This window comes from Pseudophryne corroboree, chromosome 10, assembly GCF_028390025.1.
Source record: "Pseudophryne corroboree isolate aPseCor3 chromosome 10, aPseCor3.hap2, whole genome shotgun sequence".
Taxonomy (NCBI): domain Eukaryota; kingdom Metazoa; phylum Chordata; class Amphibia; order Anura; family Myobatrachidae; genus Pseudophryne; species Pseudophryne corroboree.
This window is the reverse complement of record NC_086453.1, coordinates 331,173,698-331,188,659: the sequence shown is the minus strand read 5'-3', so window position 1 is coordinate 331,188,659 and position 14,962 is coordinate 331,173,698. Positions and strand designations below refer to the sequence as shown.

The 14,962-nt window shown below is 44.1% G+C and overlaps 1 long non-coding RNA gene across 1 annotated transcript; it reads right to left on the bottom strand.

Moving 5' to 3' along the window:
- Positions 1 to 12,750: 12,750 nt before the first annotated feature.
- Positions 12,751 to 13,310, bottom strand: LOC134965596 (uncharacterized). The gene is made up of 3 exons (XR_010188453.1): positions 13,235 to 13,310; positions 13,077 to 13,152; positions 12,751 to 12,806 (listed from the first exon to the last, which is right to left on the bottom strand). It is a non-coding gene; the product is annotated as an uncharacterized LOC134965596 (long non-coding RNA).
- Positions 13,311 to 14,962: the final 1,652 nt, after the last annotated feature.

Here is a 14,962-nt window from a genome sequence, read left to right as displayed (position 1 = left end):
GTCTGATGGGAAGTCCCAAGCTGGACTCGAATCCGGACTTGGATCCTGAAGGGGGGGTTAGGATCTCAGAGATCTGAACCTGCTCATCTGAACCTGTTTTAATGAATACTAATAAAAGTTACATTTTATGTGTGTATTTTCACATATCATCGGGTAGTGCACCATTCCATATGACTACTTTCTTTTCTTTTGCAAAGTACCCACTTGGACTCCCCTAAGAATTTGTAATTTCTAAAAATGCCACAAATATTGTGAAAGCATTACAGCTGGATGAATTCCAACATGTCCCATGTTTGCTCACACAATCAACTTGGTGTACAGGGGTTTTTTTAAATAAAATGTCAGAGGCAAGCAGAAGATGCTGTCTGTGGGCTGGAACATTTTGGGACATTTTCAGCATTCAGCAGCTGCATGCTGGAGATTGCAACAGCTCTTAGAATAGTTCAATTTGCCCTGCCACCAATTGAAGCAATAGGTGGTAATACGGTGGAATTCCACTCTTGGATGGAGGAACAGCAAAAAGCCACCCACAGCTACACAGGTTTGAGACCCCTTCAGCCTAGATTAGCCCCCTCCCCCACTTGTCACTTATTGATCTAAAGTAGGGAACCTAGCATTATCTGGCTGCACATTTCAAATAAGACATAATGAAGGTAAGACCTAAAAGTTTATATAATATGTCAGTTGTGGGGTGGGTTTTGAGGCATGGGTCCCCCTGAAAGGCTTTTGCTGGGCTGCTCCAGGGCATCACAATATAATACTTATTTTAGCACTCTCTAGCACTTTTGATGTCTGTTTTTTATATATGTAACAATTTTCACACTCCTAACACATGCAGTAGCTGCTCTTATCTATCTAACTTTCTCACACACTTCATTTTCCTCACTTGTGTGAAGCCTTGGAGTGGTTTGGCTGGGCTTTTTTTGTGGGTGTCCCATGCCCTAGACTTGAACCCTTGGAGTATTAGGGACTTACACGACTATGAGGTTACCATGAAGTTGTGGGTAAGCCCGTTATTTTGGCCAAGATTATGCAAAAAAACTCATATTGCAAAATGTATTATTATTCGAAATAGTAATGTTTGAAAAGTGCACCTGCACTCTTTCTCTTTGTGCGTGGCACTACAGGTCTCAGCAAGGTAGCACCTCTCATTACTAGCAGTTAGGGTATGCAGTCTAGGTCCCCTTCCCTATGTCTTCAGGCTAGATGTAAGTGGACACATCTGTACATTCAAGTTCCATTAAAAGCATAAGTATAAGGAATTATGAGTAATATTTAGAAATGTGCAGTTCAGTTCTCCAGAAATCTGAATCCAACTGAATTTTGCGGAATTTTGCACTGAACCAAAACTCGGTCCAAGGGCCGGCTCCAGGCACGTTGCAATAGAGTGGCCGAACAGGGCACCACACTTAATGGGCGCCACTCAGGGGTTAAAGTGAGCCGGAACGGGGCGGAACTGCATTCCGTCAGTTCCACTTGGAGACAGAACGCAGTTCTGCCTCTCCCGGTTCACCTAACCCGATGTCCTGGCGCTGCAGGGAGATGCCGGTCACCTGCTGTTATCAGCGGCGCCCGGCTCTCCCCGCACAGCGGCAGCCGGAGGCAGGAGCTCAGTACTGAGCTCCTGCCTTCGGCTCTGTCAGTACGCACTATGGGAGAGACGTCATGATGTCTCTCTCATAGTGACGAGCAGCGGGCACCAAGAGAGGTCTGTGGCGGGAGCGGGGCTTGGTAAGTATGGTGCCTCTCCCCCCCATATGTGTACTAGTAGCGGCGCTGTTACTAGGGGGGGGGGGCTATACTACTGGAGGTGCAAACTATTGGGGGGCTTTAGTATTGGGTGCAAACTACAAAGGGGAAAACTACTGGGGGGCTTTACTGCCGGGGGCAAACTACAAGGGGGCAAACTGCAAGGGGGCAAGCTACAAAGGGGCAAACTACTGGGGGGCTTTACTGCTGGGGGCATACTACAAGAGGGCAAACTACAAGGGGGCAAGTTACAAAGGGGCAAACTACTGGCAGCATTACTACTGGGGGCTACACTACAAGGGGGCATAACTACCTGAGCTAAACTACTGGGGGTATAACTACAGTGGGGCATTACTACAAGGGGGCAAACTACTGTAGGCATTACTAACGGGGCAAACTACATGGGGGATAAACTACAGGGCCTAAACAACTGGGGGCACAACTGCAGGGGGCATTACCACTGGGGGCTAAACTACATGGGGCAAACTACATGAGGGCAAAACTACTGAGGGCATTACCACTGGGAGGCTAAACTAAAGGGAGGGGGGGTAAATTACAGGGGTCATAACTGCAGGGGCATTACCAGTGGGGTCATAACTACTGGTGCTAAACTACAGGGGGCTAAATGACTGGGGGCATTACTACAGGCAACATTACTACTGGGGGCAATAATACACAGGGGCACTACCATTAAGGGCATTACTGATGGGGTGCACTGCTAATGAGGGCATTGTAAAGGGGGCAATTCATAAGGGGCACCACTCCTGGGGACATAAGGGGCAATACTACTGGGGGCATTGCATAAGGGGCACTACTATTGCAGGCATTGCATAAGGGGCACTACTACTGTGGGCATAGTATAAGGGGTGCTACTGCTGTGGGCATTACTGTATGGGCCGACAAAGAAGCTGAGCTCATGGTCCACCCTCCGTCGCTCTGCCCCTACCATCACCACCGCACTGGAAGCCCTGGTTCCTGACTCCCAGCTACAGCGGATCTGGGACCAGGCTGGCTTTATTATCCCTGTTGCCACATCGAGCTCCTGTGACCGTGGTACTACTAGTTCAGATCTGACGCTGACTGGCTTCCGGACCGCAGCAGTTTTGAAATATTAGCACCAAGGTCACAGGAGCTCGATGCGGCAGCAGGGATAATAAAGCCAGCCTGGTTCCAGATCCACTGCAGCCACCCTCAGCCTCCTCTGCCCCCCCGCACTCAGACCTCTGCATGCCCACAGCCTCCTCTCCACACTATCTCCAAGGCCCACAGCCCCCTCCACTCCACGCCTACCACAGCCTACTCATCCACCGCACCGCAGACCACCGCCGCTGCTAAACAGGTAATCTTACCCTGCTGCCTTTCTCTCTCCCTAGTCCCTACTGTATGCCTCTGCTGTCACTTTCCATGTCCCTGCTGTCATTTTCCACGTCCCTGCTGTCACTTTCCATGTCCCTGCTGTCACTCTCCATGTCCCTGCTGTCATTTTCCACGTCCCTGTTGTCACTCTCCCTGTCACTCTATAATGTGAATTTCGGCTCATTCTGTGTGCTATAATGTGAATTTCGGCTCATACTGTGTGGTGTAATGTGAATTTGGCTCATACTGTGTGGTATAATGTGAATTTCAGCTCATACCGTGTGCTATAATGTGAATTTCAGCTCATACTGTGTGGTGTAATGTGAATTTGGCTCATACTGTGTGGTATAATGTGAATTTCGGCTCATACCGTGTGCTATAATGTGAATTTGGCTCATACTGTGTGGTGTAATATGAATGTGGCTCATACTGTGTGGTATAATGTGAATTTCGGCTCATACTGTGTGGTATAATGTGAATTTCAGCTCATACCGTGTGCTATAATGTGAATTTCGGCTCATACTGTGTGGTGTAATGTGAATTTGGCTCATACTGTGTGGTATAATGTGAATTTCGGCTCATACCGTGTGCTATAATGTGAATTTCGGCTCATACTGTGTGGTGTAATGTGAATTTGGCTCATACTGTGTGGTGTAATGTGAATTTCGGCTCATACTGTGTGGTGTAATATGAATGTGGCTCATACTGTGTGGTATAATGTGAATTTCGGCTCATACTGTGTGCTTTAATGTGAAAGGGGTCCTATTATTGTGGTGCATAATGGGCACCGTGGGGAGGGTGGTAAGTTCCACCACCTGTCTAGGGTCACTGTAAGCACTGGTGCCACCATTCTCGCTGCCATATTGGAGCCTGGAGCCAGCAGCAGCGTCCGTCCCGTGGCCCCATAGCAGTTGTCTTGAAGCCTCCTGGATGTAAAGAGCGGAGGTGGAGCCTTTGCAGTCCTCTGGCTGTGGACCCCCTCCTGATCATGTGCAGCAGCTTCACAGGGGCCGGGCAGAGAGTGAAAACGGCTCTACACTAAACTGTGCTGTGAGTGGGAGGTGAGCGCCGGTGACAGCGTAAGTGTTGTGGGGAATGGTGAGAAGCCTAGCAGAGGGTGTTTAGACTTGCAGTGGTGGCTGAGGGGGCTGCTGATATTGGTGACATCCGATGGTTGGAAGGTGGAGATGGGGACCGAATGGTGCCGGCAAACAGGTTGGAAAACACTACAAAAGTGTTGCATGGGGTGGGGTGGGGGGGGGGCTAGAGAGTGACAATGCTGCTGGGCTGTTCAGCATACAGGACACTCGGTACAGGCACTGGGATTTGAGTCATGCTGCCTGTAATTTGTGTGCTGAGTGATCAACTTCAGTGACACTCACTGTGCTGGCTGTCTTTGCAGTAACCAGCAATAACCAGCAAAGACAGCCAGCACAGTAAGTGTCACTGAAGTTGATCACGCAACACATAAATTACAAGCAACATGACTCGAATCCCAGCGGCTTTACCGAGTGCCTGAAAAGTCGGCGGTCGGGATGCCGGCGTTCAGTATACAGATGCAGGCATCCTGATTTCAGCAATGCTGACAAGGGTGCAGAGGGTACCCTAACCTCCCTCCCCTACCCCTAACCCTCCCATTCCACAGCCTAACTCTATCTTCTCCTCAGTAGTGCCTAAACCTAACCCCCCCTTTCGCGCAGCCTAAACCTAACCCTCCCCCTTAGTGCCTAACCATAACCCTTCTCTCTGCAGCCTAACCCAAACCTCCCCCACCCCATATCCTAACTCCCCCTGATTGTGCCTAAACCTAACACCCCCCGGCACGCTAAACTTGTGGTGGCAGTGCATACTTTACCTTCAGGATCCTGACGGGATATCATCATCGGGATGCCAGCGTCAGTATTCTGGTGGCTGGAGGGATTCTGGCACCGGTATTACGGCTGCTGGGATCCCAACAGCTGGGATCCTGAATGCATACCTCTGGTATGATAACATCAGCAGCATTGTCACCCTCTCGCCCCCCCATCCCCCTCCCTCCTACCGCAACACTTTTGTAGTGTCTAAATCCAGTTTATGGCTCCTATCATAGCAGCATCATAAACCCATTACATATATAAAATGTATTATATAATAATGTGTTTAGAACAATTTATTGTCCTTTTTTTTAATCCTATACTTGCTAAATGCTCTAATTGGTGCAATGTGTATAAGTGCTCTAACTGGTGCAATGTGTATAAGTGCTCTATCTGGTACAATGTGTATAAGTGCTCTAACTGGTGCAATGTGTATAAGTGCTCTAACTGGTGCAATGTGTATAACATGCTCTATCTGGTACAATGTGTATAAGTGCTCTAACTGGTGCAATGTGTATAAGTGCTCTAACTGGTGCAATGTGTATAAGTGCTCTAACTGGTGCAATGTGTATAACATGCTCTATCTGGTGCAATGTGTATAAGTGCTCTATCTGGTACAATGTGTATAAGTGCTCTAACTGGTGCAATGTGTATAAGTGCTCTAACTGGTGCAATGTGTATAACATGCTCTATCTGGTGCAATGTGTATAACATGCTCTATCTGGTACAATGTGTATAAGTGCTCTAACTGGTGCAATGTGTATAAGTGCTCTAACTGGTGCAATATGTATAAGTGCTCTGACTGGTGCAATGTGTATAAGTGCTCTAATTGGTGCAATGTGTATAAGTGCTCTAACTGGTGCAATGTGTATAACATGCTTTATCTGGTGCAATGTGTATAAGTGCTCTAACTAGTGCAATGTGTATACCATGCTCTAATTGGTGCAATGTGTATAAGTGCTCTAACTGTTGCAATGTGTATACCATGCTCTATCTGGTGCAATGTGTATACCATGCTCTAACTGGTGCAATGTGTATAAGTGCTCTAACTGGTGCAATGTGTATAACATGCTCTATCTCGTGCAATGTGTATAAGTGCTCTAACTGGTGCAATGTGTATAAGTGCTCTAACTGGTGCAATGTGTATAACATGCTCTATCTGGTGCAATGTGTATAAGTGCTCTAAATGGTGCAATATGTATAAGTGCTCTAACTGTTGCAATGTGTATAACATGTTCTATCTGGTGCAATGTGTATAAGTGCTCTAACTGGTGCATTATGTATAAGTGCTCTAACTGTTGCAATGTGTATACCATGCTCTATCTGGTGCAATGTGTATACCATGCTCTATCTGGTGCAATGTGTATAAGTGCTCTAACTGTTGCAATGTGTATACCATGCTCTATCTGGTGCAATGTGTATACCATGCTCTATCTGGTGCAATGTGTATAAGTGCTCTAACTGGTGCAATGTGTATTGGGGGTTCTACCTGGTGCAATATGTATAACGTGCTCTACCCAGTGCGATGTGTAAAATGTGCTCTACCTGGTGCAATCTAATGGGCTCTACCTTGTGCAATGTGTAGAACGGTCTCTACCTGGCTCAGTGTGTATAGGTGGTTCTACCTGGTGCAATGTATATAAGCAGCACTACTGTGTGGTGTAATGTGAATTGGTACTATTTGGCCACGCCCATTCCCCACAAAGACACTCCCCTAAAGTTTTGCTGTGCGACGTTGGCTCACACTGTCCCTTATTTGGAATATGGGTGGGAGAGCACCAATTCACTTTCTGTCAAAGGGCACCACAATGTCTAGTTACAGCTCTGGTGCAGATTGCCTTTATGCTTCATAGCCCAGAAGCATTGTCACCCCATCTTCCCCCTTGCAGCACTTTTGTAGTGTCCAAATCAAGTCTGAATTTTTATATTTGAATCAATAATAAAAATGAATAAGAACCTTTATTCCGATGGGACCCAGAAAAGGACAGGTAGGACCCCAATTTTTAAAAGTGATGGGTCCCATTTGACCCACTTTATTTTGGGCTCAGTGCGATCACTGAAGTGGCTGTGACGATGAGGGGGAGTGCTGTGGGTGGGCCAAAGCTAAACTATGTGCAAGCTGTGCGGCACCAGCGTCTGCTGCCAGATGCCAGTGCCACACAGCGCACACATAGTTTCGCTTTGGCCCACCCACAGCACTCCCCCTCATCATCACAGCCACTGCTAAGAAGCAGGCCTCGGGACGGACGCTGCTACTGTCACTTCCTGAACACACTGTCACTAGAGCAGACTCCTGAGCACCCACTCGAAATAAGCCCTGTCTTAAGGGTATTTTATTTTTCTCATATGGTGTATCTGGCACTGTGGGGAATATAATGTGTATCTGAAACAGTGGGGCATATACTGTGTATCTGACACTGTGGGGGCATATCATGTGTATCTGGCACCGTGGGGGCATACCATGTGTATCTGGCACTGTGGGGCATATAATGTGTATCTGACACTGTGGGGCATATAATGTGTATCTGGCACTGTGGGGCATATAATGTGTATCTGGCACTGTGGAGAATATAATGTGTATCTGGAACAGTGGGGCATATACTGTGTATCTGACACTGTGGGGGCATATCATGTGTATCTGGCACTGTGGGGGCATATCATGTGTATCTGGCACTGTGGGGGCATATCATGTGTATCTGGCACTGTGGAGCATATAATGTGTATCTGGCACTGTGGGGCATATAATGTGTATCTGGCACTGTGGGGCATATAATGTGTATCTGACACTGTGGGGGCATATCATGTGTATCTGGTGCTGTGGAGCATATCATGTGTATCTGGCACCGTGGGGGCATACCATGTGTATCTGGCACTGTGGGGGCATATCACGTGTAAACAGACAGAAAAATAACAAAGCGCCTGGTTTACCCTGTAAAAAATCCCTTTACCTAGCAGTTGCGTCAGAGAGGGGAATACTCAACCCCTTAAAAGAAAAACACAAATCAGAGAGAATTCAATAACACATGCGCTGGTAAAGTATTAAAAAACACAAATTCAAGTTATTAAAATATTACTGTCATATACCCCACATTCAACTGGACAGAAAACATATTAAAAACCCATAACATATAAAATGCTATATAGTATGAGCTTTTGTATATAACACCACTCCCCAGGAGGCTAATTCAAGGATTTGTCCATATAGCAGAAAATATGAATCACTTTAATGCTGATTATGATGGTTCACTTGTGACTGTAGCGCTGAAGTTTTATAACTCTGTGCACAGAGAGAATATTCTAGCTGGAAATCTCACAGCATAGTGATAATAAAGGCTCTTTATCTTGCAGTGTCCATAGGTACTACACATATACCTCTCCTTATTAGGATGCTCCCGGCTGCTGGTTGAATCCTTATTCCACAGCTCTGGTTTGGTGCTCCATATAGAAACGGAGGGCAGAGTGGGTTTCCTGCACATGCAAGTCAGCTCTCTGTCTGTAGTCCAGACAATAAAGGGGCCGTAATGTAACGCATAGCCCCACTTTCAATCGCTTAATCAGCAGCTTCCTCAGACATATCATGTGCATCTGGCACTGCTGGGGGGGCATAGTGTGTATCTGGCACTGCTGTGGGTATATCATTTACAGTATATTACACTGCTGGGGGGCATATAATGTATCTGGCACTGCTGGGGGGCATATCATGTGTATCTGGCACTGCTGGAGGGCAAATCTTGTGTATCTGGCACTGATGGGGGTATATCATGTGTATCTGGCACTGCCCTACTGGGGTCATTATGTGCATCTGGCACAATACTAGAGACATTGGTGGTCAATCAGACCTGATCGCTGCTGTGCGTTTTTGCACAGCAGCGGTCGGGTCTGAACTGCGCATACGTAACCACTGCAAAGCGCAGGCGCGAGGTCCCCCCAGCGACGAGGAACGCTGGGGAGTGACGGACTTACCAAAGAAAGTGATTGCACCGGCGATCTAAAGAAGATTGACAAGAAGAGGCCACCTGTGGGTGTCAACTGACCGTTTCCAGGGAGTGTCCGAAGAAACGCAGGCATGTACAGCCATTTGTAGGGAGGGTTCCTGACATCAGCTCCAGGCTGGATCATCGCAGCGGTTGAGTAAGTCCTGAGCTGTGCAGAGACTGCACAAACTTTTGTTTGTGCAGCTCTATGCACATGCATTTGCACTCCTGCACAGCGATTACCCCCTACCCCTGTAGGCGGCGACTACCTGGTCGCAACAGTGCAAAAAACGCCTGCTTGCGACCAGGTCTGAATTAGGCCAATTATGTGTAAGGAACACTACTGTGGTTGTAATGTTTTAGGCTGCTAATTTTGGGGGTCATTCCGAGTTGTTCGCTCGCAAGCTGCTTTTAGCAGCTTTGCACACGCTAAGCCGCCGCCTACTGGGAGTGAATCTTAGCGTATCAAAATTGCGAACGAAAGATTCGCAATATTGCGAAAAGACTTCTCTGTGCAGTTTCTGAGTAGCTCGAGACTTACTCTGCCAGTGCGATCAGTTCAGTGCTTGTCGTTCCTGGTTTGACGTCACAAACACACCCAGCGTTCGCCCAGACACTCCTCCGTTTCTCCAGCTACTCCCGCGTTTTTCCCAGAAACTGTAGCGTTTTTTCGCACACACCCATAAAACGACCAGTTTCCGCCCAGAAACACCCACTTCCTGTCAATCACATTACGATCACCAGAACGAAGAAAAAACCTTGTAATGCCGTGAGTAAAATTCCTAACTGCATAGCAAATTTACTTGGCGCAGTCGCACTGCGGACATTGCGCATGCGCATTAGCGACTATTCGCTCCGTTGCGACAAAAAAAGAACGAGCGAACAACTCGGAATGATCCCCTTTGTGTGTAGAGGGGGTGTGAAAATATATTTATGTATAGCTTGATAATATGAAGTTGCGAGGCCACACCCAATTTTTGGGGTATGTATTGCAAAAATTACATGATTTTTAAAGTTTTTTTATATTTTTATACATTTTTATAAATTATTATTATTATTATTTTTTCCAGTTTTTAACCAAACAAAAACTGTATCGAAACCAGAACACTTGAGGATAGTTGAAACAAAAACCAAAGCATGATGATGGATTACAAACAAAGCCAAAACATTGGGATCCACACACATCTCTAGTAGAGATGGCGGCGGGAACTTTTCGTGTTTTGGTTTTAAATCTGGATCCCCGCTCGTGTTTTGGATTTGGGTTTTGGTTTTGGATCTGTATGATTTTTGAAAAAAACATAAAAACAGCTAAAATCACAGTAATTTTGATCCTGCGGGATTATTAACCTCAATAAATTCTTTTCCACTCATTTCCAGTCTATTCTGAACACCTCACAAAATAGTTTTTAGGCCAAAAGGTTGCACCGAGGTAGCTGGATGACTTTGCTAAGCGACACAAGTGTGCGGCACAAACACCTGACCCATCTAGGAGTGGCACTGCAGTGGCAGACAGGATGGCACTTTTAAAAACTAAGCCCAAAACAGCACATCATGCAAAGAAGAAAAAGAGGTGCAATGAGGTAGCTGGATGACTTTGCTAAGTGAAACAAGTGTGCGGCACAAACACCTGGCCCATCTAGGAGTGGTACTTTAGTGTCAGACAGGATGGCACTTTTAAAAACTAGGCCTCAAACAGTTACATCATGCTAAGAAGAAGAAAAGGTGCAATGAGGTAGCTGGATGGCTAAGCTAAGCGACACAAGTGTGCGGCACAAACACCTGGTCCATCTAGGAGTGGCATTGCAGAGTCAGACAGGATGGCAGATTTAAAAAATAGGCTGCAAACAGCACATGATGCAAAGAAAAAAAGAGGTGCACCGAGGTTGCTGGATGGCTAAGCTAAGCATGAGAAGCTGAGCCACCAGTCATGAACATAGGCCAAGGCCTTAGCCTTTCCTTGCCACGTCGTGTAGTGAATGGCATATTGCCAATTTTATGTTTCCCATCAGATAATTTCTTTGTTTTTCTGATTATTAAGTTTTGCTTCTTGGATTTTACACGCCCTCTATGACATTGGGCATTGCCTTAGCAAACGACGTTGATGGAATTGCATCATCAGCGTCATGACTGGTGGCAGCAGCAGATTCAGCCCTAGTACAAGGAACTGGAAGTGGTTCATGATCTTCCACTACATCACCCCTTTATTATTACAGCACACAGAACAGTGCCCCTTTATTTTCACAGTGCCCCTGTATACTTACAGCATACAGGACCAGTGTAATGTTATTTTAACAGCAGCAGCACCCCTGAATATATACAACATACAGGGCCAGTGTAATGTTATTAAGACATCAGCACCCCTATATTTCACAGTGTCCCTGCCCCCTGTACAACACAGTGACAGCCAGGACAGCAACACACATGTACAGCTGCAGCACATGAAACATCAGTGACAGCCAGGACAGCACCCCTAACAATGCACAGATACACAACAGTGACTGCAGCAGCACCCCAACAGAGCACATACTAATCCCACGTCACCATCCACAGAGAGACAGAGCTCTCCAAGTCCGAGTGAAAATGGCGGCGACGCGTGGCTGTTTATATGGGATCCAAAGCCAGCGAGAATCCGACAGTGGGATGATGACGTTTTGTCTCCTTCTGATTTCCGAGTCTGGCGGGAAAACCCGAGCCAGACTCAGATCCGGGCTCGGTACGTGATGTTCGGTAGGGTTCGGTTCTCAGGGAACCAAACCCGCTCATCCCTAATCTCTTGTAATATTACTTTTTGTTATCTGCTGCTATTTATTGTTAGAATGTAAGTGGATTCTTTGAAAATTCATATTTTTATATTATACTGATCTTGCACTAGATTTATTCATATTTAATGTTTTTCTAATGCTTGGAGCATCTATAAACTGTATGTCAGCAGAAGCCAGACTGCCACATAAATAGGTATACCTAAATAACTTAAGTCTAAAGCGTATATAAAATGAATAACATGATAACTTAGTGGCGTTTCAAAAAAAATGGTTAGTCCATTTACTGAAAACATTTTTTCTCTATATAAGCATCAAAAACATGGGGGCAGAAAGAATAGCAGTTGATCAGTGGTCAATTGACTTACTTTAACTGCAGACACAAAGACAGACTTGCAGGGACAATTGCCCTTCTCAAAGGCAAATATACTTTACTGGGGTCCAACTCACTTATCAATACCAACAAGAAGCTCAGCCCAACAGCCATTGCTGCTGAGCCCCGTAAAATGAAATATATATATATATATATATATATATATATGGAAAGTGGGGTAGACCTAACAATAGCACTAAATGGAGAGCTCAACCTCAAAAAGTACTCCCTGTTAGACGGAATACAATAGTACAAATGCAAAGAAAGGGGTGGTGTCTAAGGGAGCTAAACACATAGATATCATCCAGAATTTGACCACAAATCACTTTAAAATAATTTTTTAATATATTTATATAAAAGTATTCGACAATAACAGTGAATAAAAAATGGCTGACATGATCAAAATGCAGACATCAGATATGGACACCATATAATGCGGATAATTGGTAAGTCCAATGTGGTTTTCTTAATTAGTACATATCCGATGTTCTTATATCCGAACCAGAAACCCGACGCGTTTCGTCCAACTGGACTTCATCAGGGGCTCAATATCTAAACAATAAATAGATCAATGATATATGATAATATGCACAATAGCAAGGTCAGGCCATAGTGGTCAAAAGGATAGTGACAAATAATTGGATGGCAATATATACATATATGAGCATGCATATATATACCAAAAAAGTCGGAAGAACATAAAAGAATAGATGACCAATTAGTGATCGTATTAGTCCCACATCTGAAAAAAACCATAAAATATATATATAATATTTCCAAACCCTATTGGGTGAATTAAACTAAAACATTTCTAAAATTAAATGATGAGGTAATAAAAGGAGAATATGAGTCCATTGGATATGTTTCAATAATTAATTTCAACATCATTCGGTAATGTCTATTATAACATTGTATGAGAGAATCCAAGATGGAGGGGGTGAAGCATGAGGAGGAAATTGAACATACATAGCAATAGAAATACAGAGTATCAAATGACAAATGTTGTACATACCAGTAAATCAGGATTTGCAATAACAGATGTAATAAAAAGTGCGCTGATTCCACAGCAAGATTTGAATAGAATATGCCTATGGTAAAAATATTGTCTTAGTATAAAATAAATATATGTAATCAAAAAATCCTTTAGCCAGTAAGAATGTTAATACATACCAACTCAGTAAGGCAAACAATAATACAATAATGCCGAGTTCGGTATAATCCACAATTTCGTTTTTGTGGATAATCCCTATAATAAAGATAATGGTGTACTCATGACCTATTCATTCTATAAATATGCATCGACTATAAATCTATGTAAATTAATTACCATGACAGCTTAATTGATTGCACCCAATTAGTTAATTGCCATGACAGCTCAATCAATTGGGCCTAATTGGCTAGGGGTATGAAACCACTGAGCTCATATAATGAAAATAATAAAAAAAAACCTCTAACAGCGTGATGTTAATAGTTAATCTCTATTATAGATGTCTAAATCTAATGATTACTGATTTAATTGATTAATTATATAGTTAATCTCTTTTATAGATATCTAAATCAAATGATTACTGATATCATTACCATCCACAGCCTAATTAGCTAGGAGGTGTGAAAACCCATCTGTTGATATAATAATGATATGAACATAATGTGAAAAACCTTCAGCCTTTAGCATGGTGTCATTAGTAAACCTCTACTGTGGATGTCAAATCAGGTGATTACTGATATCATTACCATCCACAGTGGTTAGCTAGCTCCAGTATTTAAAAGTAGCAATGGCTTTTACCATAAAAATTAGACACATTTCATTACTAGAGTCAGTTAAAAACCATTCAAGCTTTCAGAATAATAACATAGTTACAGAAGTATTTCTAGGAGTAAGGAAACATCTGTGAGTCAGCACAGCCTTTAAAGAAACAAAAAGTAGTAACATTGTAACTTACTCAGCAGGAAGAGTGGCTTCTCCTAGTCAGCCTTGAAAACACTGTGCTGATCTAGGAGTTTATATACCACACCTTCAATTACCTCATATCCTGTGAGAACCTGGGAAAAATAAAAAAAAACAACAACCCTATTTAAAATCACCCATGAGCCTGATTACATTCAGTATATAAGGGCGTCAACTATATTATAAAGGCTTAATCAAATAAGTTTATTAATTTATATAAGAAGTACTATGTGAAAGCAGTGATAATAAATATATTTCAATAGCTCGGCGTGCATTCCGCCGACGTCACTTCCGGTCCTGGTTGGCGGGAGTGACGTTTATTGCCAACCACTACACTTTATAACAGTAACAGCAATAACTATGGGTCCTGCTGAAACCAGCAAAGTAGGGACTTAGATCTGGACCTAATCCAGCAGTTTTATATATATATAGCAGTTATATATATATTCCTGATAATGATGGAGCTCTAAAAATGGCGTTTCTTAGCGCCGACGTTACTTCCGGTCCCGGTTGGCGGAATGACGCCAGCGCATCAAAAAGGGTCTAAACAAGTGGGTTCTCTCTGACCCACTGCCATACGGAACCCGCCCACCCTGTCCTGTATATAAAAGTGGAGGAATCCCCTGCGTAAACTGTGTGAATTCAGCACACATCTATTTGCACCGATGTCACTTCCGGTCCCGGTTGGCTGAAATGACGTAGCGGACTACAGCAGTCTATTGCCGCTGGTTGGCAGAAGTAGCCAAGACTGCAATACTCTATCTCCTGCTTGCGTTTTTAATAAAGCAGCAGTGACAGATGTAAAAATGACATATATAGTGAATGTGCAGGGAAATATAATACATAGGAACAACGATAAGTGAAATGATGCATAACTGATATTAGTATATACTAAGTGACATGTATAATAGAAGTGCAGGGAATATAAAAAGTAATATATAAAGATATTA